The following is an 11029-nucleotide window of genomic DNA, read 5'->3' as shown; positions in this document are numbered from 1 at the left end:
ACATATATATACTTTATATATATATATATATATATATATATATATATATATATATAAAGTATCATCAGTATATGAGTATATCAGTTCAAGTTTGTTAATATAATAATAATAATAATAGAAAATTCATTATTTATTTAATTTTCCTTTAAACTTGATGAACTAAAATAACTAAAACAAACCTAAAACTAAAATGAAATACAAAGTAATAAACTATTAAAAAATACTATAAAAAAATAAAACAAAAAAGAATAAAACTGACAAACACAGAACAAATTTACTAAAACTTTAACTAAAATTTAAAAAACTCATTTGAAATCTTAATAAAAACTGTAATAGTGATTGATTGATGATTTTTGTTCCCAAAAAGAGCAAAAAACAACAACAACAAAACCAAACGATGTGTTCTTGCATTTCAAATAGCTAGATAGAGTGCAATGGTATTGAAAACTGTGATATAAAAATAACTCTGTGTATACGCATTTATACTTAATGATATTAAGTACTAGTTATATATTAAAAATGTTAAAATGTTTAGTTTATATGATTATATACTATACGAAGACAACTATATCGAAAATGCATTTTAACCTGCTAGCAAAGCATTTCAGTTAATCAATTTAGTCATCAATATCAAAAAGCCACAAGCCTCTTTTTCCAACAAACTTTTTTATTAGTAATTTTAATTATAAAGTTAACACACACCACAAGAGGATATCAAGACTGCGACAGATTTCACAAGGGGAAAAAAAAGGCCTCTGAACACTGTCTCACTTCCGTTATCACGATATGGAAAATGCTATTTTATCATCTCTTTGACTTCCAGGCCTTTCTCTCTCAGATGAGTGGGTGATTAAATCACTGTCAGCAGAGGCCAAACAGGGATCCATAGACAAGACAAATGTTTATACAGCTGATCCCTCATCGCTGGGGAAAAACGCAGAACCTCCGCATTGTGGTAAATAATTGAGCGCTGCATGATTAATTATGCATTATGAAATACTCTGTCGAAGCAGAAAGTTTTATTTTGTACCCAAATACACAGAGCCATGCTCTTTTTTTATTTTTATTTTTGGATCTGGGTCAAAATGTTTAACAAACGCAGTGTGCGTCACATCGCCGTGGGTCTGACTGGTGGTCGGCGTGTCAATCGGTGACTAATTGTTGCGAACGAATCCGATTTCCCAGGAGCTCTAAGCGCTTTGAGCTCCATTTCTCTGGATTTCTTAATGCCAGGTGCCTCAAGTTCGTTAATTTATTGAAAAGATTCTAATTAACTGGTTCTAGAGGGGGAAGAAACGTCGCAGGAAGATTTATAGGTTGTGCAATACAGCTGGAAGGCGCCCCGTCAGAGTCACTCCACATAAAACTGCTTTCGCTCTTTGTTCGTCGCATATTCACGTCTGCTAAATACGTGGGCAATTACATTATTCTGAGGTAATTACCGTAAATTCAACTGCCTGAGGAAACGGCAGTTCTTTCTACATAAAGGCACGTTTTTAGCACAGGCCTCTAGGAGTATATGAGCTGCTGGTTTTCAACTGTGAAAAATAGGCTGCAGATCAATTACTAATTAAATACCAGTTGAGACTAATTGGTTTCAAAGTACCAAGCCATGAAATCACAAAAACTGCCAACACATGTGACTCAAAACCAGCTTTAGCGTGTTTTGGGAGCTTCTTTCCCCGCCGTCTCTATTTTAAGCTTGGTTTTAGATCAATACCCGGACTCCCCCAAAGTGTCCTCTTTGGGGTAGACATCATTCACGGCGGACCCCGTAGACTGCTCCAGTTGTACACCCTGCTCGGGGCTACCAGCTTGAAGGATGATGTCATTACAAAAACTGTGCCATCTTCCTTGCATTTTGTAAACAAGCGGCACTATGAACTGGGCGCGCAAGTGTTGCAATCCTCTGACGCTATGTGGGTCTCATTCCTCATGTACGCCACATCAAACATCATGGATGGGTCTAAAACGTAATGGCATCAATCAGTTAGTTTCCATAACAGATTTGGAGATTTTGCAATATTTTATAAATGTTGATAAAAGCTATTGCGAAATGACGGCGTTTCCATTAATCAATGTTACGTGACTAAAAGGTTTTTTTTTTTTTCCCTCTCGCGATAAGTCATTGTGACAGATGTTGGCATTAATGGCAACGAAAGCCTCTTATATTTGAGAGCAGCCACGTATGAGGTGATTGGAAGTTATCGTACATTAAAGAATGATCATGTGACTTATGTATGCCAGGTGACCTGTAAATGGGAAAAACTGTTTACATTGCAGTTTTGCTAAATATTCCTTTTTCGAATTGCCTAAAAAAACACCTCATGCAAGCATACTTTTTTTTGCGATATATGGGAGATTTGCGAAATTGATGCATTTCCATTGGCATATTTCTATTAGCAATATCAGTTTGCTCAATTTGAAGGGTAATGGAACCGCAGCTAATGTCAACATGGACATTTGTGACGAGAGCCAAGGTTAGTATAGTCTTGTAATTTTAACGCCAACAATTTGTCTTTATTGGTTTGTTTTTTTTTACCTAGAAGTGTCTTGGAATCAAAAACCATAAATAGTAAAAATAAATCAATTCAAACGCCAAAATTGTTGCTTGGAAATCCCACATGCTACTGTACTCAGGTGAGCATAAATACACACCTGCATGACTCAAGGTGGTGCTATAATATGCTACTTTTCTCCTGAACGATTATATATTTAAAACCATTTGGCTAGAATCAGTATAGCTATTTTTTGCCCTGTTTATTTTGTTTTTATCAAGAACAAGAATAATAATAAGATGATGATGATGAAGATGAGCTTGTTTCAATACATTTTAGCAAAAGGTTTGTATGTGGCAACCATATGACTAACTGACATCAAGCGTAGTGTTAGTTCTGGCAGGTCACGTTAGTCAAGCTTGCATCAGCTGACCTTCAGCTGATCCCCATCTATGGGAATACGACACCTATCTAAGCATTCATATATAAGGTCCCTCAGTATTATCAGCAGTTTTCGCATTGCTCAATAGCTAATTACCCTCCTCCATCCCCAACTCCTCCTCTGTCAGTCGGGATTCAGCCTTCTGATTCTCCTTGAATCAGACTAATTCTAAAATGTGTACATAAAATGATTGAACTTTAACAATATCTTCAATACATTTATGTTAGTTCTGTTCTGTTTACCCTGGGGGGTTATCGCTAGGCTGCATGGAGGCACAGGGAGTTCTTGCCCAGAACAGAACCATACCGCCAATCCAAAGTGTATGCTAATTGTCAATCATCTTTGACGATATTGGTCCTGACAGAACTGCATATTTTGGTATGCAAAATTTTTATTTTACTAACTTTTGCAAAAATTGTTCACATATCTCACCAAAAACAAAAACAAAACAGGCTATTATTCCAATTTCACTTAACCTTGCTTCAAAGGGGTGTACAAATTTTTATTTTATAAATTTTATAGATATGTAGTCTGAAGCATAAATGTACCATTTTTTTCTTAATTAAAAAAAAACAAAACAGTGATGTCAGAATTAAAAACAAGAATGTTACTAAATGTCAGGATTGGAGAGGACCAAATAGAAGTAAAATAAAAATTGGTTAAAAATACACACTAACTTTTTTATTCAATTTTGAAATGTTAATATACATTACAGTATGTACAATAATCCAACGTTTATCTAATGTTGCAAAATGTTTTAATGTAATGCAATTAACATTTTTCTAAGTGTGTTTATGGTAGCTGCCTAAAATACGATAAAATAATTGAATATGAGTGTTATGAAGTTGTACAATATCTTTGTTTCAAACAAATGAAATTGAAGTTGTTATTAACAGAAAAGCACATTTGCATTTGCTTACTGATTCCAGACATTGTTTTGTAATCAATTGTGCGAATTGGATAACTAAAAGATTTTCTGTCAATGACAACTTAAATTTAACTTAAATTTCAGTATTTTTTAACACAATATGTCTTGTTTAGAAGATGCGCAAGTTATTTGAACTACTCCTAAGGCATGCCAATGACTATAACAATAAAATGTTTTTAAATTGTTCACAATGTTATATAATGGAAAACCTTTAATGATAATGACACAGAGGAGTGATATTGTTGGAATCAGCTGATAAACGATAAAAACATTGACAGCCAATCATAATCCATCCTGTGTTTAAGGACATTTTTATTTAAAAGGACAGATGACAAAACTCCAGTGTATGTTTATAGTAAACGGAACATTATCATGCATTTGAGTGGGTGTGATATTGTTATCGTTCTTCAAATGCATGTATATATTTTTGTATTTTTTTAAACTTTACAGAGACAAAAGTGCAGCATGTACACTCTTCAAACCATATTCTTTTGTGTTCCACAGACAAAAGAAACTCATACGGCACCAGTGGTGTGTAAAGTACCTGAAAGCCATACTCAAGTAAAAGTACAGATATCTTACCAGAAAATGACTTTGGTAGAAGTTGAAGTCACCGTTTAAAAGCCTTAAAGTATGTGATATTTATTGTACTTAAGTACGAAAAGTATTTTTTTAAATCTTAAGCATACTTAAGTACTGAAAGTAAAAGTACTAGTAAATGCAAAATGGAAAAGAAGCAAATAAATATATATAAAAAATGTTCATACACAACTTGAGTAGCAAGACTGTGTTCAGTTTGAATTCTTTCTTCCATTTTGTATTTTTGGGTAAGAATAAGAAGCACTTCATCCGGTACTTAGTGTCTTTCATTCCAACATAATAAATCATTTCTGGAATCTGCATCTGAAATAGGATTTAGATGTATTTACACAGGTTTATGTATCTCAGAGGGGACATGAATGCATTTAAACTGCAGTTACAGATGCATACATTTTTTGTGCTGTTTTGTTTTTAACATAAAACATTGAATACTGATATATGAAATAAGTTAAAACATGAAAAAAATAGTCGAAATGTGAAATTAAAACTGCCAGTAGTCATTGAGATTCAACCGATTCATTCAAACAGCTGATTCATTCAGGAACAAAGCATTTGACTTTTGGTGTGTTCCAAACGGGATATATCACCCTCCGAAGGGCACTTCGGAGTGAAAACAATCATGTCCGCCAAACCGAAGTGCTCAAAACTGGCCACTTCAATAGGGTTGGGTATCGAAAACCGGTTCCAAATTTCCAAGAACTAGGTATTCGATAAGACACGTGCATTTCGATTCTGCTTAACGATTCCTGCGTTCGCATTTTAATGTGATTAAAAACGATTTAAGTGCAAGCAATTTAAGTGAAGGAACGGAAAGTACTTGCGCCCTGTTTGCGTGCAGCGCACACGAAGCGCGAGCACAGAGAACAGAGGTCGCGGTACGGGTTCCCGTTTTGTGTCTGTTCTCGAACCGTTCCATGTATTTCCACTGTAAAAAAGGTTGTTCCGGGCCGAAACTGACTTCTTTCATATTTGTCGACCAATATGCAGAAAACTACGTCAGTATATCATCATAAACACAGCCGTTTTTGTCTTACGTGAACGTAAACAGATGAGAAAGAAAACACATGTACAGTATTTTTCTGCGTGGGTTCAGTGTTAAAGAGACAGCAGTCTAATAAACGTGCTGCCTGTCATTAATGTTAATCAAAGAACAAAAGAAAAGAATCCACTGATCTTGACTGAATATATTTAATAAATTTAATTGATTCATCTATATTTTATTTATGAAAAGAAAACTATGCAGTGTTTTTAAACTTTTAATTACAGTTTCTGTACCTGAAATTTTGTTCAGTTGTATTTATATTGCGAATTGATTTGTTTGGTCCTATCTTATTACTGACTGTTTACTTGTCTTTAACACTTTAATATTTGAAATTTATATTAATCTAGTTGTTTTTGCTGTGGTATTTTATGTTTTTTAAACATAGGCACAATTCCTCTTGCAGTGGTCTGTAGGCTGCTGATTTTTGCACGTGTTATTCAGCTGCAACAGAATGCTTTGTAAAAAGACAGAATAAATCTAAATGTTTGACTTAATTTTTTTTATATTGGATTTTTTAGGAATCGATAAGAATCGGAATCGATAAAATTAAAACAATACCCAACCCTACACTTCAAAGGGCCCTTCGGAATGAAAGATTTCGAAGGGTTCAACGGATGGACACTTCGGGCTCCCATGATCCTTTGCGCAGATTCTTTGCATGATGATGGTGCCTCTGTGTGGGCACGTGATGACGACGCAGAAGGGCACTTCAAGAAACAGTTGATTGGTCCCCTACACCCTTCAACCCTTCGAAGCTCTCACTACGGAGGATAAACCCTTTGAAGGGATTAGGGTGTAGGGATGAGCCCTTCCGAATGGAACTCAGGGTTTGTTAACTGAAGAATTTTTATCAACCGATTCGTTCAAAAAGCTTATTCATTCAATAAGTAAACACTGTCCATTGCTCAGAGATGCAAAACAGTGCTGTGTGATCTTTGTTTGGAACTATTTTCTTTAGCAAAATTGATCAAAAACAAGCAATATTATGTCTAAAATGTAAGTCACTTGAACTGTCACGGTTCTGTCAGAGAGAGAGACCCAGATGCAGAATGATCAAGGGAGTGCGGTTTATTGACAAGACAAGGATTATCAGGGCACATGTGAGAGTCCAAACAATAGGAAAGGGCAATCCGCTAGTCCCTGGTCAGGCCTGGACAAAGTTCTGCTGGAGAACAAAGGAGATAGAGCAGCCCCAGTCAATGAGCACACTGGATCTCAGGCAGCAGCCTGAGAATCCAGGGCTTGATACTTTGAGCTGTAGTGATACCAGTCCAGTCAGATAGCCAGGTCTTGAGAACAGCAGCCAGGAGGGATTCAGGACACAGAACTGGAACCAACACAAGACATAACACGACACACAAGACAAGGCCACAAGAGAGAACAGGCAGCAGCAAAATAACACACCGACTACGCACTATGACTAGAATAAAAACTGGGCAAGGACAAAATCAAAATAAAGAAAGAAATCAAACTAGAGGCTTGAAAAAACTAGAGTAAACTAAGACTGTACTTAGACTAGAGCAAAATAACAAAAAGCAAAGAAACTCAAATTAACTTCAAGAGAACTAAATGCAAAGCTAGACTGACTAGGAATTAAAAATATAACAATACTAATATGACAAGTCGACTGATACGGAATTATCTTACACGCAGTGAACTAATGCAAGGAACCAGCAAAGACATGAGGAAAGAGGCACACTATAAAGAAGCAGAGCACATGAGGGACAGGTGGACATAATCAAGTTAACGAGGACTAGACTGGGACTAAACAAGGGGGCGTGGCAGAGGGAAACAAGGGGGCATGACGAGAAGAGCACATGGCCAACATAAATAAAGACAAAGCCATGTGCTCAGACTCAAGACAAACAAGGAAACGCTAAACAAAGACAGAACAGACATGACTGTCAGGGCGGGACCCTGACATGAACTTGTATAAAATTATTATTAAATGTGTTATCATGCTGATATCTGCAGAAAAACGGTACTCTTTATGTGATAAAGATTAAGATAACTTTATTAAATTTTATAAATATAAAAAAGCATACAAAAGCATTTTTGCCGTCTACAATTTAGAATGCCTGGAATTTTGAGTTTTAATAGACTAATAAATCAACGTGCGTGCACTCTGTGTGTGATTTGGTGATATAGCCTACTTGATAATGTCAGATTGCACATCATTAAAACAACACTTACCATATTATCGCAGATACACTGTATATCGCACACCCCAGCCTCGACTTGAGTGGAAAATGAATCACCTGCGGCTGTGGGTGCACTTGTTTGCACATGAGCAAAGGTGTTTTTAGGAGTCTAACTTGCAGACAACAGACCACTGATTCGTCAAGCCTGCTTTCCTGCAGTCCGTGTTCTTCTGACTATTTTGTAGTAAGTAACGAATATACTTCGGGGAAATGTATTGGAGTAAAAGTATACATTTTAATTAGGAAATGTAGTGGAGTAAAAGTAAATGTTGGCTGAAATATAAAAACTCAAGTAAAGTACAGATACTCCCAAAAAATACTTAAGTACTGTAACAAAGTATTATTACTTTGTTACATTACACCACTGTACGGCACCAAACAAAGGTGACTTAATGACTGTGTTTTCATTTTTGCATTAAATGTCTTTAAAACCTCTGCATCTTCAATCATTCAAAGCATCATGCTTAAATCAACCTGTTCTGCAAATCTGTTCTGCATCTCAGCCCAAAGAAGACTAGACATCTAATCGAAGAATCTCAATTAATCAATTAACAAGACAGTTTTGTCAATTTGAGGTAGACTGACGAGACCCCATGGGTGTTGGGAGTTCGAGGTGCATCGATCAGATGGTGTAAATAAAACTAATTATGCACTTTATTCATCCATTGTTTGTTTTTAGCATCACAGTGGTGCAAAAACACAAAATAAGCTACATTATGCTCCTAGCAGGAGGTATAGCGGAGGCCATCTGCACCCCTCGGCAAAACGAATAAATGGAAAAAAAGTGACTAAAATTCAAATTCATCCTTTAAGCATGCAGAACGTAGCCAGGAGGCTGTCGCAGTGCAGTTTATGTAGTGTAAATGAATAACATGGGGATAATTGGAGCGGTTATTCCACGCTTACATGGCAATAGATGATAAACTCTCGTGTGCTCAGCATTTTGAAACCCCTGTTATACGTGTCGGTCCACAGATCTGTATTCGCTAAAGATAAACTCCCAAACATGATCATAAATACTAACCGTTTTTTTTAGATTTGAGTGAGAACTGCAGTCCAAGAGCTGCATGTGTTTGCGAAAGGTGTCTGATGACCCAGTATGGTGCCGACCTCCTACCAACAGACAGCTGGCTGTAGAGCAATTCTGAAGTATTTGAGTCTCAAGATTCTTGTAATAAAACAAAATCTAACTCTCAACACGAGCACAGAAATCCGATTGACTTACACTGACAGAGAAACATGATTCGTATCTAGAGACCTGAATATCAGAGAAGTGAAGGTGGGATCTTATTACAACCACCCAGAACACCCTAGCAACCACATGGCAACCAGTGCAGAGTTGGAATTTTAATTAAATTGGTCAGGAGTTTCGAGAAGTTGAATCATAATTTCAAGACTTTGTGAAGCCAATATTCAAAATTTGTCTTGACAACTTTGCTTTTTAGTTGCATTTTACAGTCAAGTTGAATTTGTTTGAATTTGACTTCCTTACATTAAAATTCTACATTCTTTTTTCTGCCTCAATTCAAATTTAACAATAGAGTGCTGCAAGGATGACTTTGTTTGTTTGGTTGGTTTCATTGTTCTGAAATCATTGAGTTTTTTTTAATTGTTTTTTTATGGTGGCCCTGTAGTGCACAACACAACGAAATCACCACAATACAATGCATAGGACTAATTTAGTTGTGTTGTGCTACTTTCAATGTGTTGCAGCTTGTTTCCACTGTGCTGCGCTAATTGTGTTGTGTTGTGTTAATTTTGTGTTGACCATTGCAGGGTCCTCCATTGCTTTAAATTAGAAACCCTTGGCATCAGTATGCCAACATGAAAGACACTGGGAATTTTATCGTCATGATTAAATTATATATTTGGGTAATACTATTACCATTATTGTATATATGTTGGGGTGTGATTTTTCAATGTAAATAGTCACAACAGTTTTATTTACATTACTCTATTTACACATATATGAGCACGTAACTCAACCCCTGCCTCTAAACCTACCATTTGTCAATAAAACACAAGATATAACAGGCAGATATAGCTACAGTCATAATTTATTAAAACAATATTAATATTCCAAGTCTTCCAAGGGAAAATTATTGATTTTTTGAGAGGAATAGAAGTGATCGCCGTCTCTGTCCGCCATATAGCTCAGTAGAATTTGTGTGTGCGCAAATTCATAAAATGCCTCCAGATGAAGCCTTACATCAGACTTTGTTGTGAAATGCTATTAGCTCTTGTGTGTCTCGTGACCAATTGCATCATGCTACAAGAGTATCTATGGGAGTATGAGAGTTTGCTCTCTTCTTCGCATAAAGATATCGTATGGCTTCAGAAGACTTGAAATGCAACACGACTTGTTTGTAATTATTTTATACTGCTTGTTTATGGTCAGTTTATGCAATAAATACCTGTGACTGTACTTTTATTTGCCTGCTACTTGTTTTATATTGTTCAGAATGGGTAGGTTTAGGGTAGGGGTGGGGTTAAGTGCTCCAATGAAAGTATACATTTATATAAAATTATTTATATTTTTTACAAATGCAAACCATTAAATTAAGACAAACAACTGGAAACAATGGAGGACCCTGCACGTTGAAAATGACGCTAAAACGATACCCCTGTGCATCGAAAAATAACGCTAAAGGGGTACCTTGAGCATCAAAAAGCGACGCCAAGGGGTCTTGACCAAGCGTCAATATGTGACGAGTTGGGAGTGAGAAGATGTTTCCGTTGTGTTAATTTTGTTGTGTTGTGGCTTGTTTCCATTGTGTTGTGCTAATTTTGTTGCGTTGTGACTTGTTTCCATTGTTTTGTGATAATTTCATTGTGTTGCGGCTTGTTTCCGTTGTGTTGTGGAGATTTCATTGTGTTGTGCACTACTGGGCCACCGTAGGTTTTTGGTTAAATGGCCGAAAATGATGTGTGTGGTTAACACAAACTCAAGATATTTTCATTTTACATTTTATTCTAGACCCCCACCATCTTTTTTTAGACTCCTTTACTTGTCTTGAAAAGGCAGTTGCTAACAAGTGTCTAAAGACTGTCAAAAACATTAAATGTCATGACGCCAAACAGGTAAATAGTCATCTAATTGTCCACTTTCACAGCCTTGTAGTGTTTATGATCACACTCTTTCAAACTATTCTGACTCAAATTTTCAGAGAAAATGTAAGGCTGAAAGAGCTGTTGAAAGCTTAATGGTGGTGACGCCATACAACTGTGGTTTAGTTCCTTTATAGCATATGTTTAGCTTCTACTGATTGTGTTTCTCTTTCAAAATTCAGTTCAAGTTGTTAATTTCTCTAAAATATC

Source organism: Sinocyclocheilus grahami, unplaced genomic scaffold (assembly GCF_001515645.1).
Source record: "Sinocyclocheilus grahami isolate Dianchi unplaced genomic scaffold, SAMN03320097.WGS_v1.1 scaffold1399.1, whole genome shotgun sequence".
In the NCBI taxonomy this organism is placed as follows: Eukaryota; Metazoa; Chordata; class Actinopteri; order Cypriniformes; family Cyprinidae; genus Sinocyclocheilus; species Sinocyclocheilus grahami.
Note: the sequence above shows the minus strand (reverse complement) of the source record.